General features: G+C 51.5%; 1 protein-coding gene across 1 annotated transcript in view; it reads left to right on the top strand.

Annotated features, from left to right (window-relative positions):
* The window catches only part of NPR1 (natriuretic peptide receptor 1), a 1,222,629-nt gene that overhangs the window by 13,061 nt on the left and 1,193,036 nt on the right, over nucleotides 1-16,532 (top strand). The gene's annotated exons all lie outside the window — the stretch shown is intronic.

Here is a 16,532-nt window from a genome sequence, read left to right on the forward strand (position 1 = left end):
ATACCAGCACCCGCGAGCAGAACAGGACTGTAGCACCGGTACCATTATTAACGGGATCGGTGCTACCACCTTCCCCATTCCCATTCAGACCTATGGGGCCAAATGGGGATGGGGAGTCCCTTATTACCAGCAACCGCGAATGGGAAATTACCGGGTCTGCCAAACTCGGCATGAGCCGGTAATTGCCCATTCACAGGTGCCGGAAGAAAATTGATACCAGTGGCAGCCTGGTAATGGGGCCCAATGTCTTCCACTCCACTACACCCTTTAGTGAGATCAGCCCCCGTTCTCGTCTGATCACCTGTTTTGGGGTCGATCTCGGGAGGCCCAGTACTTTCTTCCAAAAAAAGGCCTTCAGCAATGGACCATATTGTTTTGAGGAGAAAAAATAGGGACTATGCGCCGTAAGTCAAGACTGCCCTCACCTTTAGTTAATGAAAGAAGACCAGCGGTATGAGTGAGAACCGACAGAATCTCCTATTAAGAATCCCTGCTTGAACTGCCGGTATTTTTGCCCTGGTTCCTATTAGGTCTCCAGTTTTGGCCTCAACCGTACTGGAGTTTATGGAGATGCCCAGGTATTTGAAAGATAAGTTTCATCAACTCGGGATGGCCCAAGAAGCCATCGGAACCGCACTCTGGCCCTTGCTTGCTCTTTCTCCAGGACTAGAATTTTTGTTTTGGCCGTGTTAAGAGCCAACTCGTTGGCCTCGACGTACTCCTCCAGTCAGTTGCCGTTACAGTCCATTAATACCAGATTGTCTGTGTAAAGTAAATGCCCCACCGGAGTGCTGTTCATCCTTGGTGGAAAAGAGGCTGCTTGGCTGAACGTCAACCCTATATCTGAAATACAGAGGTTAAAAAGGGCGGGGGCCAGGGGGCAGCCCTGCTTTAGGCCTCTAAATGTCAATATTTCTTCGGAGAGCAGGCCTGCCCTTTTGAACCTCACTCTCAGGCTGGTTCCAGTGTGAAGGGCCCGTAGTTGTTCTAGAAGGACGCCAGGACAGCCCCATTTCTCCAATTGGTCCGACAACCTTGGCATGCTCACACTGTCAAAGGCCTGGACTAGGACAACAAATACCACACAAGTCTTCCCCCTTTCCTTCCATCGTGCTACCCTCGATTTAAAGATGTTAATTCGGGCAATGTTAGGGCTAGTTCCCAGGCCTTTAACAAAGCCAAAATCAGTCCGATTGTATTGTATTGTACTGTACTTTTCATTTGTATAGCGCCATTTTACCATTTGTATAGTTCCAATGCGCTGTTAGAGGGAACGTCCTCGGAGGACCGAAGTCCAGAGTGTTGGATATCATGGGGTACGATTAGCATGCATGTGTGCATTTGGGAAAAAAGGCTTTGGAGGGCTGGCCAAGCTCCGGTAGAGAGCAGCCCATGCAGTCAGGCATATGGGTGGGTGCTGAGAGGAGTGGGAAGGCGTCAGTGATAGAAAATAACTATGTGTTCAGGGTATCCAAATTTTTCGTAGGTCTGCTCTGCACTCTGATGTCAGAGGTGTTGAGGTGTTGTCTGGTGTAAGTATGCAGAGAATGTATGTGAACAGCATGACCATATTTTGTCATAGTCCATGCTGTATACTGATGTGTGTGGATAGCCATGCCAGTGGCCCGTTGAGTGGTATATTGTACGTACCTTGCCTCCATAGATGGCATCTGCTGTCGGTTCTTGCGGCGGTGATAAAAATGGTTAGTAGCAGCAACAGTCTATACTCCAACTAATCGTCACAGGAGGCGCACAGGTTTTGCGTCCAGATTCTTCTAGGTGGGTCAGGTGGCGAGTTTACCCAATATCAAACACTTACTAATAATTTTAAAGAGGTAATTTTACCAAAGGCTGCCCATCCTATGGTTCATATTTGCGCAATACCTGCCCATCTCCCCCATTCCTTCCAGAGCGATGCTGAGCTGGTACTTGATTGCCCCTCTCTGGTGTTGCATAGGGCACCTGCTTGTTCGGGATATGGCCATGGCGGCCCGACTTCTCATGAATTCCCTGCAGTGCATCCCAATCTGTACAAAAGGGGTGGTGGTGGCATTGGTTCTATCACAAATCTGTGCTTCTACCGCTATTGTTGCGATTTGCCTGTTTTCCGAACATGCCTGGTGCATTAATTCATCAATCCTATGATGTTACATGTATGAGTGAAGTGGATGGGCTAGCGGCGCTTGAGGGGAGGCGGGGTCATGAGAAGTGTATGCTGGTGTGTGTGGTCCAGGCCGCCATAAACACAGCGGGCACCATCAGGTGTTTGGAGGTCAGTGATGGCACAAACGCAGCCAGCACCGCCTGGGGAGACTGTTCATAAACTCAGGATTTGATTTTTGGGGGCTTTCAGGATAATGCAGTAAATAGCAAGGTTTTTAGTGCATTTATGAAGGAGAGGTAGTTTGTGGTTCAGTGGCTGTGCAGAGCAAGAGTGTGCCAGATGGTGGGCGCTAGTATAGAGAAAGCCGAACCGCCAACTCTGGTAGAGTGGTGCAGTGGAATAGCCAGGAGGAGAGCTGAGCCCGATCAGAGGTTCCTTGGGGCTGTTAGTGGATGATTTTGTTCCGTATTTGGAGGGCTTGGTGTGTGATGCACATGGCTTTGAAGGTTGCTCTCAGGCTAACTGGGAGCCAGTGCATTCTGGGTGCAGGGGTGATGGGTTCTCTGGGAGAGATGGCACGAAGCAGTCTGGCTGATGGCAGCTCTTACACTAACCACCTGTTTTTTTATGATGCCAACTTCACATACTACCCTCCCACCAGAAACTACTCAACACTGCAAGATTTCTGCACTACCTACCAGTGCCAGCGTGTCAAATTGCCCACCAAAGCAATCTCATCATGCTACCCACCTGGGCAAGGTTCTCACGAGCACTCCAGCATCTTAAACTACCTACTAGTGTGAGCTCCTTACACTCCGCACCAGTGTGTAAACTTCTCACACGACTCACACTCCCAAACAACATAAACGCCTCACCCTCCCCACCTGGGAATTCTTCAGAGCCTCGTGTTACACTATCTACTAGTGCAAGCTCCTTACACTTCCCAGTGAAACCCTCTCACCTGGTTTACGCCAGAGAAAACAGCTCACACTGCCAAACAATGAAAGCTCCTCACACTCTCCACCTGGGCAAGCTTCACACAGAGCATTCCAGCGCCAGCATCTTACACTGTCTAGCAGTGTGAGCTCCTTACACTCCCCACCAGTGAAACCTTCTCACACGGCTCACCAGAGCAAGCAGATCACAATACCAAACAATGCAAGATCCTTTCTCTGCCTACTTATCTGCCCTTAACACAAGTGCCAGGCACCTCCTCCAATTACCCACCTGTGTGTGTGTGTGTTTGCAAAACTGGCCAAAAGTGCCAGCTTCTCACACTACCCACTAGTACACGCTTCTACCACTGAGCACCAGTGCGAGGTTGTCACAATCCCCACCATTGAAAGCTATCGACCACAGCAAGCTCCCCCATTCTCACCAGTGCCCACCCACCAGTACAGGTGTATTACACTGTCCACCTGTGGGCGCCCCTCATGCTGCCCAATTGCCAGAAAGCCGTTCTGCCCACCAGTGGTAACTTCTCACAAAGCCCCAGCAATCCTGCCCAGGCAGGGGAGATGGTAGGCGACTGGTTAGCCTGAGACTGGCAGTATATTCCAGTTATGATGGTGGCATTGTGAGAAGCGCAGGATGGAGGGGTCACTAAGTGCAGAGCACAGGAAAGAGTGGAACATACCATTCCTATGCTTTCATTTTAAAAAGAAACCCTTCGGGAATGGCTTCGTTTTGAAATAAAAGTGCAGGAAAAGGTTGAAGCTTGTACTTCAGTGCATTGCCCTGAACGTTCCCTTAAACAGCAGGCGCGCTTGTTTGGGGGTTTGTATTGGAAGCGGGAGGGTGGGTGGCAATGGGGTTTTTGGGGAGCTGGGGCAGGTCAGCAGAGATCATAGTTCCACTACTTCTTTTTGTACACTTCGACCACTGCGTATTGGGCGAGAGCGGACCTTAGTGGAGTGTGGTGGTTGAACGAGTGGTTAGTGGAGAGTATAAGCAAGGGTTTAAAGTGCTGCTGGGAGAGAAGGCTACGGTTCAGCTGAGGAGTGCTGGCAACTGCAGAGAGTGCAAGTGAGTGCAGTAACTACAATCAAGGGTGTGGAGGGCGTGTGAGTGTGGAGAGTACACAGACGGGTGCAGGGTATGGGTGAGAGTGGAGAATAAAGACTGAGGTGAGAGTGGTGTTGCAAGTGGATCTTTGGGGTGATATTGAACAATACAGGCCCTTGTAGAGAGTATGGGCCAGGGTGGAGAGTATGGGAAAGGGTGGAGAGTATGGGAAAGGGTGGAGAGTATAGGCCAGGGTGCAGAGTATAGGTCAGGGTGCAGAGCATGGGCCAGGGTGCAGAGTATGGGCCAGGGTGGAGAGTATGGGCCAGGGTGGAGAGTATAGGCCAGGGTGGAGAGTATGGGCCAGGGTGGAGAGTATGGGCCAGGGTGGAGAGTATGAGCCAGGGTGGAGAGTATGGGCCAGGGTGGAGAGTATCAGCCAGGGTGGAGAGTATGCTCCAGGATGAAGAGTTTGGGCCAGGATGGAGAGTATGTGCCATCGTGGAGAGTATGGGCCAGTGTGGAGAGTATGGGCCAGGGTGGACAGCGCTGGGCCAGGATGGAGATTATCGGCCATGGTGGAGAGTATAGACCAGGGTGGAGAGTATGGGCCAGGGTGGAGAGTATCAGACAAGGTGGAGAGTATAGGCCAGGGTGGAGAGTATGGGCCAGGGTGGAGAGTATGGGCCAGTCTGGAGAGTATGGGCCACTGTGGAGAGTATGGGCCACTGTGGAGAGTATGGGCCAGGGTGGAGAGTATGGGTCAGTGTGGAGAGTATGGGCCAGGGTGGAGAGTATGGGCCAGGGTGCAGAGCATGGGCCAGGGTGCAGAGCATGGGCCAGGGTGGAGAGTATGGGCCAGGGTGGAGAGTATCGGCCAGGGTGGAGAGTATCGGCCAGGGTGGAGAGTATGGGCCAGGGTAGAGAGTATGGTCCAGGGTGGAGAGTTTGGGCCATTGTGGAGAGCATGGGCCATTGTGGATAGTATGGGCCAGTGTGGAGAGTATGGGCCAGGTTGGTCAGCGCTGGGCCAGGATGGAGAGTATCGGCCAGGGTGGAGAGTATAGACCAGGGTGGAGAGTATGGGCCAGGGTGGAGAGTATGGGCCAGGGTGGAGAGTATCGGCCAAGGTGGAGAGTATGAGCCAGAGTGGAGAGTATGGGCCAGGGTGGAGAGTATCAGCCAGGGTGGAGAGTATGGTCCAGGATGAAGAGTTTGGGCCAGGATGGACAGTATGTGCCATCGTGGAGAGTATGGGCCAGTGTGGAGAGTATGGGCCAGGGTGGAGAGTATCGGCCAGGGTGTAGAGCATGGGCCAGGGTGGAGAGTATCGGCCAGGGTGGAGAGTATGGGCCAGGGTGGAGAGTATCGGCCAGGGTGGAGAGTATGGGCCAGGGTGGAGAGTATGGGCCAGGGTGGAGAGTATGGTCCAGGGTGGAGAGTTTGGGCCATTGTGGAGAGTATGGGCCATTGTGGATAGTATGGGCCAGTGCGGAGAGTATGGGCCAGGTTGGACAGCGCTGGGCCAGGATGGAGAGTATCGGCCAGGGTGGAGAGTATGGGCCAGGGTGGAGAGTATGGGCCAGGGTGGAGAGTATCGGCCAAGGTGGAGAGTATGAGCCAGAGTGGAGAGTATGGGCCAGGGTGGAGAGTATGGGCCAGGATGAAGAGTTTGGGCCAGGATGGAAAGTATGTGCCATCGTGGAGAGTATGGGCCAGTGTGGAGAGTATGGGCCAGGGTGGACAGCGCTGGGCCAGGGTGGAGATTATAGACCAGGGTGGAGAGTATGGGCCAGGGTGGAGAGTATCAGCCAAGGTGGAGAGTATAGGCCAGGGTGGAGAGTATGGGCCAGGGTGGAGAGTATGGGCCAGGGTGGAGAGTATGGGCCAGTCTGGATAGTATGGGCCAGTCTGGATAGTATGGGCCAGGGTGGAGAGTATGGGCCAGCATGGAGAGTATGGGCCAGCGTGGAGAGTATCGGCCAGGGTGGAGAGTATGGCCAGGGCGGAGAGTATAGGCCAGGGCGGAGAGTATAGGTCAGGGCGGAGAGTATGGGCCAGGGTGGAGAGTATGGGCCAGGGTGGAGAGTATCGGCCAGGGTGGAGAGTATCGGCCAGGGTGGAGAGTATCGGCCAGGGTGGAGAGTATGGGCCAGGATGGAGAGTTTGGGCCAGGGTGGAGAGTATGGGCCACGGTGGAGAGTATGGGCCAGTGTGGAGAGTATGGGCCATGGTGGAGAGTATGGTCCAGGGTGGAGAGTATGTGCCAACGTGAAGAGTATGGGCCAGGTTGGAGAGTATGGGCCAGGTTGGAGAGTATGGGCCAGGGTGGAGAGTATAGGCCAGGGTGGAGAGTATAGGCCAGGGTGGAAAGTATGGGACAGGGTGGAGAGTGCTGGGCCAGGGTGGAGAGTGCTGGGCCAGGGTGGAGAGTGCTGGGCCAGGTTGGAGAGTATGGGCCAGCATGGAGAGTACGGACCAAGGTGGAGAGTAAGGGCCAGTGTGGAGAGTATCGGCCAGCAGGGACATCTTAAGCACTTTTGGGGCCGTGGGCACCGATATCTTTGGGGACCCTTTCCACCAAACCAAAGGAATTAAGGGATCACGGATACTGGTCCCGCCCCCCGCCCTCCACCCGTTGCGCTCACAACCTATAGGTTGATAGGCTGTATCACAGCATAATAAGCACGTTTACTCCCTCTAAGTCCCCTTGCCCTCTTCATTCTTGCTCTAATCAGAATGATAAACAAGTAGCATTTGAAGACCAACATTAGCAGTCTGCAAAGGGGTTACTGTTCTAGTCCATACAGGATACTTTTTATCAATAGCATCCAGGAAGGTATGTTGCCTGTAGTATTAAGGAAGGACCTATATAAAAGGTACATGTAACCCACAATAGACAGAGAACTCACATTAGCTGCCTCACAGAATGCAAAAGTGCTCGTGCATGGCTAGAGGAGACCAATTGGAAGGAATGAGAAAGCTACACATACCGTAGCATGGATAGTGGATGCAGATTAGTAGCTACCAGGAAGGTGTCTTTATCCAGACAGACTGAGATTAGAAGTGGGATATGGTTTTCAAATAGTGTTGCCATTAGATATCAAAGGAACACATGCCTGTGGTGTGCAATATAAGTATGCTCACTATTAAAGTGGAGGCAACCCTATAGCCAGGGAAACCATGAATAAGGCTTTTATGAAGATCATACCATGAGAAGAAAATCACTATGAGGGGCTGACCATTTAGAAAGGTTTGGGGACTGGCAATATTGAGAGGTTAGGCAAGACAAGATTAAATGAGAATCAGACATTGGTTAAGGGGTGAAGCTGGGATTTGTGCCAACTCTGCAATTTCTTCATTTGAACACTTTCTTTTCCAGTTCTTACCATGAACTAAAACAATCTCATTTTATAAAAACGGACTTGGAACGTATACAAATCACATTACCAAACATGACCATTTTTAAACAAAATATTATAGGAGGGTGTTATGCAAAACGGGAATGATTCCAGCTTCATTCTCTCCATCAGCAAGGGAGTTATATAAGAACCAACATGCCAATCTATGTGATTTTACACATTTAATCTGGGTTTGTCTTTTGTATTTTAAAGCTTTAAATACTTCCAAAACAATGGCTTGTGACATTTTCATTTATAAACGTGCATAAAACCTTTAACTTTTACCGAAAAGCAAACCGTTTTTTGTGGCAAACAAGCAGACCTTAAAATATGTTCACCCGAATCCTCCAACATCTGGTCCGCTCTGTTCTGTCTTCTAACCCTTCCATCCAAGTGGCCTACATGAGAAGAAAGATCAAGTAATGGGCTAAACGATACCAGCAGCATGCAAGAAGGCAAACCTCACAGAAGACAGCACAGTAATGTAAGATATATTAGATGATTTGACCAGGATCACTGTATCGTCTGCTAGCAAATCCAGGATACAAACATGAACGCTGTCGTTCCATAATCTTGAATTTGGGTACTTATTCACCTCTTGGACTAATAGTTTATGCCATTGCGGGAGGCGATTGCTGAGGTTTTACAACACCCCACCTGAACAAACCAATTTCTAGACCTTCACCATACGGATGATCTGTTTTATAGCAACCCCTTATCTGGTGCAGGTAAATTGCTGATGATAGCAGATGTTGTTCTGCAAAACCAAGTACATATGCAGGAAGATTTATAAACTTCAGACATAGGAAAGGCTCAGCCAGCCGTGCTGCAATGTGATAGTCTAATTATGCATATCGACACATATCTCTGCAATGGGTGCTATATCTCTGAAATCGGTGCTTCACGCACTGAGCTAACTTCTGAACCATTGTGGCACTCAATTTATCAATATGCATTTCACTGTTGCCTATTGCACATGAGCAACATAATTCCCACAGGAAGGAACAAATGCTACAGAGTTGTGCCGTAATGAACACACAAACTATATATACCACAGTAAACACAGAAAGCAATACATGATGACTTGATCAAGGCAGAATGTACTTGTCAAAACAGAAAGGCAATAGGTTTCGAGCCTCAGCAGCACTCCATAAAATATCCTGATGTGTGCTATTTAAGACTGGTGCACACTGAAATCTTACTTCTTCAGATCAGGCAGCCCTGTGGGGCCCCCCTCCAAGGTGGGGCCCTGGACAAGTGCCCCCTTTGCCCTCCCATAAAAACGTCTCTGTCGGCCAGGGTGGAGAGTATAAACCAGGGTGGAGAGTATGGGCGAGGGTGGAGAGTATGGGCGAGGGTGGAGAGTATGGGCGAGGGTGGAGAGTAGGCCAGGGTGGAGAGTATGAGCCATGGTGGGGAGTATAGGTCAGGGTGAAGAGTATGGGGCAGGGTGGAGTGTATGGGCCAGGGTGGAGATTATAGGCCAGGGTGGAGAGCATGGGCCAGGGTGGAGAGCATGGGCCAGGGTGGAGAGCATGGGCCAGCGTGGAGAGTATGGGCCAGGGTGGAGAGTGTACAGGCGAGGGTGGGGAGTATTGCCCAGTATAGAGAGTATGGGCCAGGGTGGAGAGTATGGGCCAGGGTGGAGTGTGCTGGGCAAGGGTGGAGAGTGCTGGGCCAGGGTGGAGAGTGCTGGGCCAGGGTGGAGAGTGCTGGGCCAAGGTGGAGAGTACGGGCCGGGGTGGAGAGTATAGGCCGGGGTGGAGAGTATGGGCCAGGGTGGAGAGTGCTGAGCCAGGGTGGAGAGTATAGGCCAGGGTGGAGAGTGCTGGGCCAGTGTGGGGAGTGTACAGGCCAGGGTGGAGAGTATGTGCCAGGGTGGAGAGTGCTGGGCCAGTGTGGGGAGTGTACAGGCCAGGGTGGAGAGTATGGGCCTGGGTGGAGAGTATGGGCCAGGGTGGAGAGTATGGGCCAGGGTGGAGAGTGCTGGGCCAGGGTGGAGAGTGCTGGGCCAGGGTGGAGATTGCTGGGCCAGGATGGAGAGTACGGGCCAGGGTGGAGAGTATGGGCCAGTCTGGAGAGTACGGGCCAGTCTGGAGAGTACGGGCCACTGTGGAGAGTATGGGCCACTGTGGAGAGTATGGGCCAGGGTGGAGCGTATGGGCCAATGTGGATAGTATGGGCCAGGGTGGAGAGTATGGGCCAGTGTGGAGAGTATGGGCCAGTGTGGAGAGTATCGGCCAGTGTGGAGAGTATGGCCCCGGGTGGCGAGTATGGGCCAGGGTGGCGAGTATAGGTCAGGGTGGAGAGTATGGGCCAGCGTGGAGAGTGCTGGGCCAGCGTGGAGAGTGCTGGGCCAGGGTGGAGAGTATAGGCCAGGGTGGAGAGTATGGGCTAGGGCAGAGAGTAAGGGCCAGGGCAGAGAGTATGGGCCAGGGTGGAGAGTATGGGCCAGGGTGGAGACTGCTGGGCCAGGGTGGAGCGTGTGGGCCCGGGTGGAGAGTGATGGGCCAGGGTGGAGCGTGATGGGCCAGGGTGGAGCGTGCTGGGCCAGGGTGGAGAGTATGGGCCTTGGTGGAGAGTATGGGCCAGGGCGGAGAGTATAGGCCAGGGTGGAGAGTATCGGCCAGGGTGGAGAGTGTTGGAAGAACCGGAGGGTCGGAGAGAGTTGCAGAATGGGAGAGAGTGGAGAGCGGTGATAGTGACCACTGAGGAAGAGAAATGTACTTCATGGAGCAGAGAGTATTACTATTATTACTAGGGTATTAAAGCAACAAAGCACTTTACAATCATTTATTCATTTATTTGCATTTGTATAGCGTGCTTACAGCCCAAGGGCATTGAGGCGCTGTTACATGAAGTTTGTTTAAGTGGATACATGTGACCGAAGCGGTCTCTTAGGTATAGGTGCAATACAGATAGGTGACCTCAAACAAGGCAAGTAATTACATACATGAAAAGTGAGCCAGCAATCAATATTACAGCAGTGATAACAGAACATATACCAGTTAGACAGGCAGTTTAGACAAAGAGCATGGTTTTGATGGCTTTGTGGAATGCATGGTGGGACTCGATCATCCTTATGTGGGAAGGAAGAGCGTTCCAGTGTGATGGGGCCATCATGGGGAAGCTTGAGCCCCCAGCGCGGACTTTCAGCATCTTGGGAGTGATGACCATGTTAGAATACCCCTTTCTGAGAGGTCTTGTGGATGTGTGTTTACCGATTCTTTGAGCAAGGTAGGGTGGGGCCAGGTCAAGAAGGCATTTACGGGTCACGGAGAGTGTCTTCAAGACGATTCGCTCTTTGACTGGGAGCCAGTGAGCCTGCCTCCTCACCTCGGAGATGTGGTCTTTCCTTGATGTGCCCGTGGCAGCCCTAAGGGCGTTGCTTTGCACCGGTTGGAGCTTGGCCAGGTTTTTACAGGAAGTCCCTACAAGGAGGGCATTGCAGTTATCAAGCCATGAACCAATTATTGCCCTAGCGATGGTAAGGCAATTGTGGCAGGATAGGAAGGGTCTCGCCGCGTTAAGGACTTTGGAGTAGTAGGCCAAGGAGGAGGCAATGGCGTTAACCTGTTTGTCCATGGTCAGCACCATGTCTAGGTAGACTCCAAACGTCATGACAGTACTGGATACCTTGATGGGAATGTTGTCAATAGTGAATGACACATACTGCTGGTCAAGATTGCCCAAAGTAGTGGGTGAACCGATTAGGACGATTTCCGTTTCTTCACTATTAAGGCACAGCCAATTATCCGCCTTCCAGGACTGGATTGTGGAGTGTATGGTGGTGAGGGTTATCGTGTCCTCTTTGTAATTGCCGGTGAGTAGGATAAGTACCTGTGTGTCATCTGCATAGTTAGTATACGAGTTGCACAAGGAGTCGAGGATACTAAACAGAGGCCTAGTGAAGAGGTTGTATATGGTAGGCGCAATGCAGGAGCCTTGAGGGACTCCGCATTTGATGTGGCTAGGGGTGGCACAGGCTGAGTCAGAGAAGACTTTCATAGCCCTCTCTTGGAGAAAGGAAGTGATCCAAGCACAGGCTTTGGGGGAGAAGTTGGCTGCAGTGGCGAGGTGGCAGCAAAAGGTGTTGTGCTCCACCAAATCAAAGGCCGCTGACAAATCAAACAGCAATAGGAGCGCAGGTTTGCCTCAGTCTCTAAGTTCGTCCATTTGATTCTTTTGCTCAAGTAGGGCCGTTTCAGTACCATGCCGTGGGCGGAAGCCAGACTGCCACAGGCCAAGGAGACGTTATTTTCCAGAAATTTCTGGACTTGCAGGTAGGGTGCTTTGTCCAAGATTTTTAGGAGGAAAGAGACAGTGGTGATGGGCCTATAGTTCCCTGGGACCGTTGGGTTGAGGGAAGGTTTTTTAGGGAGCGGGCGAACCCAAGCTTCCTTCAGATCCTTGGGGACGTGGTCAGACTTGAAGGAGGTGTTGATAAAGGCAGTTATGAAAGGTACGAGGAAGTTTGCTGAGTCTTTAATCAGTTGGGCCGGGCAGGCATCGCCCTTACAATTAGAAGGTTTGATGGATTTTAGCAAAGCCATGACTTCAAGTTCTGTCATTTCTTTGAAGTTAAAAGGGGTGGAGGAGTTGGACTTGGTGACCACAGGCGGATCGCCGTCCAAGTTGGCTATGAGAAGGCTAAGGGCTTTTTGATGGCCCTGAATTTTGGTTTGGAGAGTATTCAGTTTGTCTAGCTTAGCCGACTGAATGCTGTTACACCAGCTTTCGTCCTTAAGGAGAGTGGGCGGGGGAGTGGACTGCTTTTCCAGCGCTCTGAAAATGGTGAAGATTTCTTTGGACCCAGATTTAGCATCATTAATCCTAGAGTTAAATGAAGCGGCTTTGGCTTGGATGATGTTGGCTTTGTAAGTTTTAGAGATGGCTTTAAAGGCGCTCCTGGTAGCATCAGAAGGGTTGGCTTTCAAGGCAAAGAGTGCGAACCTTTTTTGGCGTGTTCGTCAAGCAGTTCCTTAGGGAAACAGGCATTGGAATGTTTGACTTTTTTTGCTTTCTTAAGGGAGAGTGGGGCTATAGCGTCAACAACTTGGGGTGATGTCTTTGAAGGTGCTAGCTAGAATTTCAGGGTTTTCGGCGAAGGGGGCCTGCAATGCGGGCACCATTAGAAAAGGTGCAATGTTTTCTGCAGAGAGCTGACGTGAGCTTCTTGCTAGGGCCGCTGGACAGGGGGTAGTTGGTTTAGAGGAGCCTCTTTTGGGTAGGAGGTTGAATTGAATATAGTGGTGACCAGACCATGGGAGAGACGTGTTGGCAGTTAATTGGATGGTGCAGTTATGCTGACTAATCCAATCCAAGGTGCGTCCTTTAATGTGGGTTGGTTCAAGGATGGTACGGGAGAAACCTAGCATAGTAAGGGCTTTGTTCAGGGTACTGGCATGGGAGTCCTTAGGGTCATTAAGGCCTGAATTCAGATCGCCCAGATGCAAGACTTTGTAAGTCTTTTTGATGTTGTCAGACAGGGAGAGGATGAGGTTTTCCTGGAAGTCAGCGATAGGACCTGGGGGACGATATACAATGTGCATGGTAATGGTGCAATTGTGGGAGATGTTAATTTTGAGTCGGAGGTAGTCACAGTTGTGATTATGTTGGCCTTCAACCTCCCTAATAGCAAGGGTTTCGCTGGCGATGAGGGCAACACCCCCACCTCTCTGGTGAGTACAGTATTTTCTAAATATTGTGTACCCTATAGGGATGGCAAGTGAAAGAGCAGGACCAGAACCTTCATTGAGCCAGGTTTCTGTGATTATTAAAAGGTCGAGGTTATCCTTGGTAATGAGGTCATTAATATCAAGGGCATGAGCTGGTATTGAACATGCATTAATGAGTGCACAATTGAGGGTGTTGGTGGGCGGAGGAGTGGGGGTAGACAGTGGCAAGGGCTGAGCTGGGGTGGAATTGGTAGCACGTGCGGGTAGTGGCAGGGGCACAGGAATCGGTACTTCATAGTGCACAGGTAGGGTAAGGCTAATAACATCAGCATCAACAGGTAGTGGCATAGGCATGGGCACAGCATGATGTGCAGGCATAGTAAGGCTAGTAACATCAGCATCAACAGGTAGTGGAATAGGCATGGGAACAACATGATGCGCAGGCATAGTAAGGCTAGTAACATCGGCATCAACAGGTAGTGGCATGGGCACAACATGATGCGCAGGCATAGTAAGGCTAGTAACATCGGCATCAACAGGTAGTGGCATGGGCACAACATGATGCGCAGGCATAGTAGGGCTAGTAACATCAGCATCAACAGGTAGTGGCACATGCATGGGCACAACATGATACGCAGGCATAGTAAGGCTAGTCACATCAGCATCAACAGGTAGTGGCATAGGCATCGGAACAACATGATGTGCAGGCATAGTAGGGCTAGTAACGTAAGGTGTGGGCCTACTGGTGGTGACCTGATCCGCAGGAGGGATAGTCGGCACAGAGCAGCCTTCCACAGTGTGGGCATGCATGCGTAGGGCAAGCAGGGTGGGCCGTAACAGATCGCCATTAGTTAAAGTCAGGCCACAGTTGATCAGAGAGGGTGAGCCGGCATCATTGTTGAGGTCAGTGTTAGTGAAGCAGCTGAAGCATATATCCAGAGGCTGCAGAGGTGTGTTTGAGGTAGTCATGGGTTGTGTACGGTCCATGTGACCAGACATGTGGGAGTGCACAGTGAGCACTTTGCCTGAGGCATCTGGGCTTGCAGAGCGTGTGGAGGGAGCAGCGACCCTCGTTTGGCGCCGGTGTCTTGGGCGGACATGCGCGCATGGAGGGATCCTAACTCTCATCATTGAAATGCGAACTTGTGTGCAGGGTGAGTAGGAGAGGGGCAAGGCAGGGAGGGTGCGCGACCGGAGTAGCAGATTTCTGGTGTAACGGGGGGCTTAGAGGGGTTGAGTGGCAAGCGTTCCCCCTCAGGGATACATGAGGCAGGCGATGACCCCTCCGAAGAGTGTCGTGGCCTTATCTTTTGTTTTGCAACAGGCTCTCTTGCACACCATCGAGCAGCGGAGAGCTGCAGAGAGGGGCAAAGGCCTTATCCTCTTTGCTTTGCTAGCGAACCTCCTCTCCCTTTAAAGCGGGAGGGAAGGGGCTGCAGGCCGTGGAGTGCCAGTCAGCTGGCGCGGGCTCAGCTGTGTTGTGTCCTGTAACCAGGGTGATGCGGCGGAGCTGCTCCAGTTTGTGGATTGCGGCGGAGGCCGCGTGGATCATCATGGCGGGGGATCCTCTCGTGGCTGCTGTTGCTGTTGCGGGCGGATGGGTCGTTCTGGAGGCACGGTGAGCTCTCGCAGCGGAGCTGCAGAGAGGGGCAAAGGCCTTATCCTCAGGCCTTTGCGGAGAAGCGGCTTTGCCTGGCGGCGAACCTCCATCCCCTTTAAAGCAGGAGGGGAGGGCCTGCAGGCCGCGGAGCGCCAGTCAGCTGATGCGGGCTCAGCTGTGTTGTGTCCTGTAACCAGGGTGATGAGGTAGGGCTGCTCCAGTTTGTGATCATAGGGGGAAGAACACAGTGAGAGAAGAATAGAGGTGGGGTGAGAAGCGTGGAGAGTGTTAGCGAGTGGGGCGGAGTCATGGGGGGAGAATACCGCACGGGTTGAGGGTACTAGTGAAATTAGCACCTGTGGTCCAAGGCAGAGTGTAGGTGCACAGATGCGTATATATATGCATGTAGGGTTCCTGTATACAGAGAGCAGGAACAGGACTGAAGAGTACAGGAAAACGTGTAGCGTGTGAGTGGCGTCTCTAGGGTGGCGCCGGTGATGGCACGGCCCCCCTTTCATAATGATTGGCCACCCCCCAAAACTCCCCTTGCAGTGAGCAGCAGGAGGCCTGCTGCTGGGTGCATGCAGGTACAGCATCTGTCGTAAGCATCACCGGCTGGGGGGATCCCTTTATTGTCCAATGAATTGTGCCCACACTGTGGTTAATGCGGGCTGCACTGCACCGCTGCTACCTCACTACCCCTGCCAGAACTCCTACCAGTCCTCATTTCACACGTGTTTTGTATTTCTTTCAGTGGACCATGTACTATGTTTTCTGCAGAGAAGCCAGTAGGACGTACAGCTTGTCGACATAGGGCTGGAAGACTGCATGCCCCTCTCCCGGAGCTTGTGATCTAGAGTCAACTTGATTGTGTTATGTTTCTGTGGCCTGCCATTTTGGGCAAGCCAACATACTCTACAATTCGATGTTATTGTGGTCTACATTTTCCAGTATCCAACCAGAATACTTGATATCACATCACATTTTTACGTATAGTAAATGGCTGAATCCTCCCGCTTCTAACTGCTGCAACACCAGTGTTTTTACTTTCAAATGTATTGGCATGTTTTTACCTCACTGAGCAGTCCAATCGCACGCCAGCATGCTGTTTGATCACCTGTGCAGTTACAAAGAAAAACAATATTATGCTATTCGGGGAACTGTCACCTCTTTGGAGGGGCAGGGCTGTGGGAAGGAAGAGGCGGGGCCAGGCGCGTGACCCCTGACCAGGTTGTGCAACGCGTATCTCTTCATAGAATCCAATCCTAGCGATTTGCATAAAAGCAAAGAGCATTATGCGAACATCAAAATGTTCAAAATTTTAAATGTTAAACATGCCTTATAGTGATTCAGTAAGACGCCCTTTTAAGTGAATAATGGACTCTTCTGTTTTGATTGGTCAACATACTCACCCTAATAAAGAGCTGTCTGTAAATTGCGGACACATATGCCACTTTTCCAGCTACAGCACCTCATGTGAGGCCAATAGATTTTCTTCCTGCAGTGCTGAGTCTTCCAACGCTTGTTGTAAATTGGCTCACTTGTGCAGTGCAGTGGAGTGCAATGTAACGAACAGACTGCTTTCAGGCAGTGCTAGGGGCCGACTCTTCTGAAAGCAGTTTGCTCATGGCCCTGTGTCTGAGGGACGACGGTGCTACAGCAAGAAATATTAAGCGGGAGGCCGTCTCTTTCCAGGCCATTCCCTGTGCTGCTTATAGACGGGATGTTGATGTGATGGTCACAAG

This window comes from Ambystoma mexicanum, chromosome 1p, assembly GCF_040938575.1.
Source record: "Ambystoma mexicanum isolate Mex_15411 chromosome 1p, UKY_AmexF1_1, whole genome shotgun sequence".
Classification (NCBI taxonomy): Eukaryota; Metazoa; Chordata; class Amphibia; order Caudata; family Ambystomatidae; genus Ambystoma; species Ambystoma mexicanum.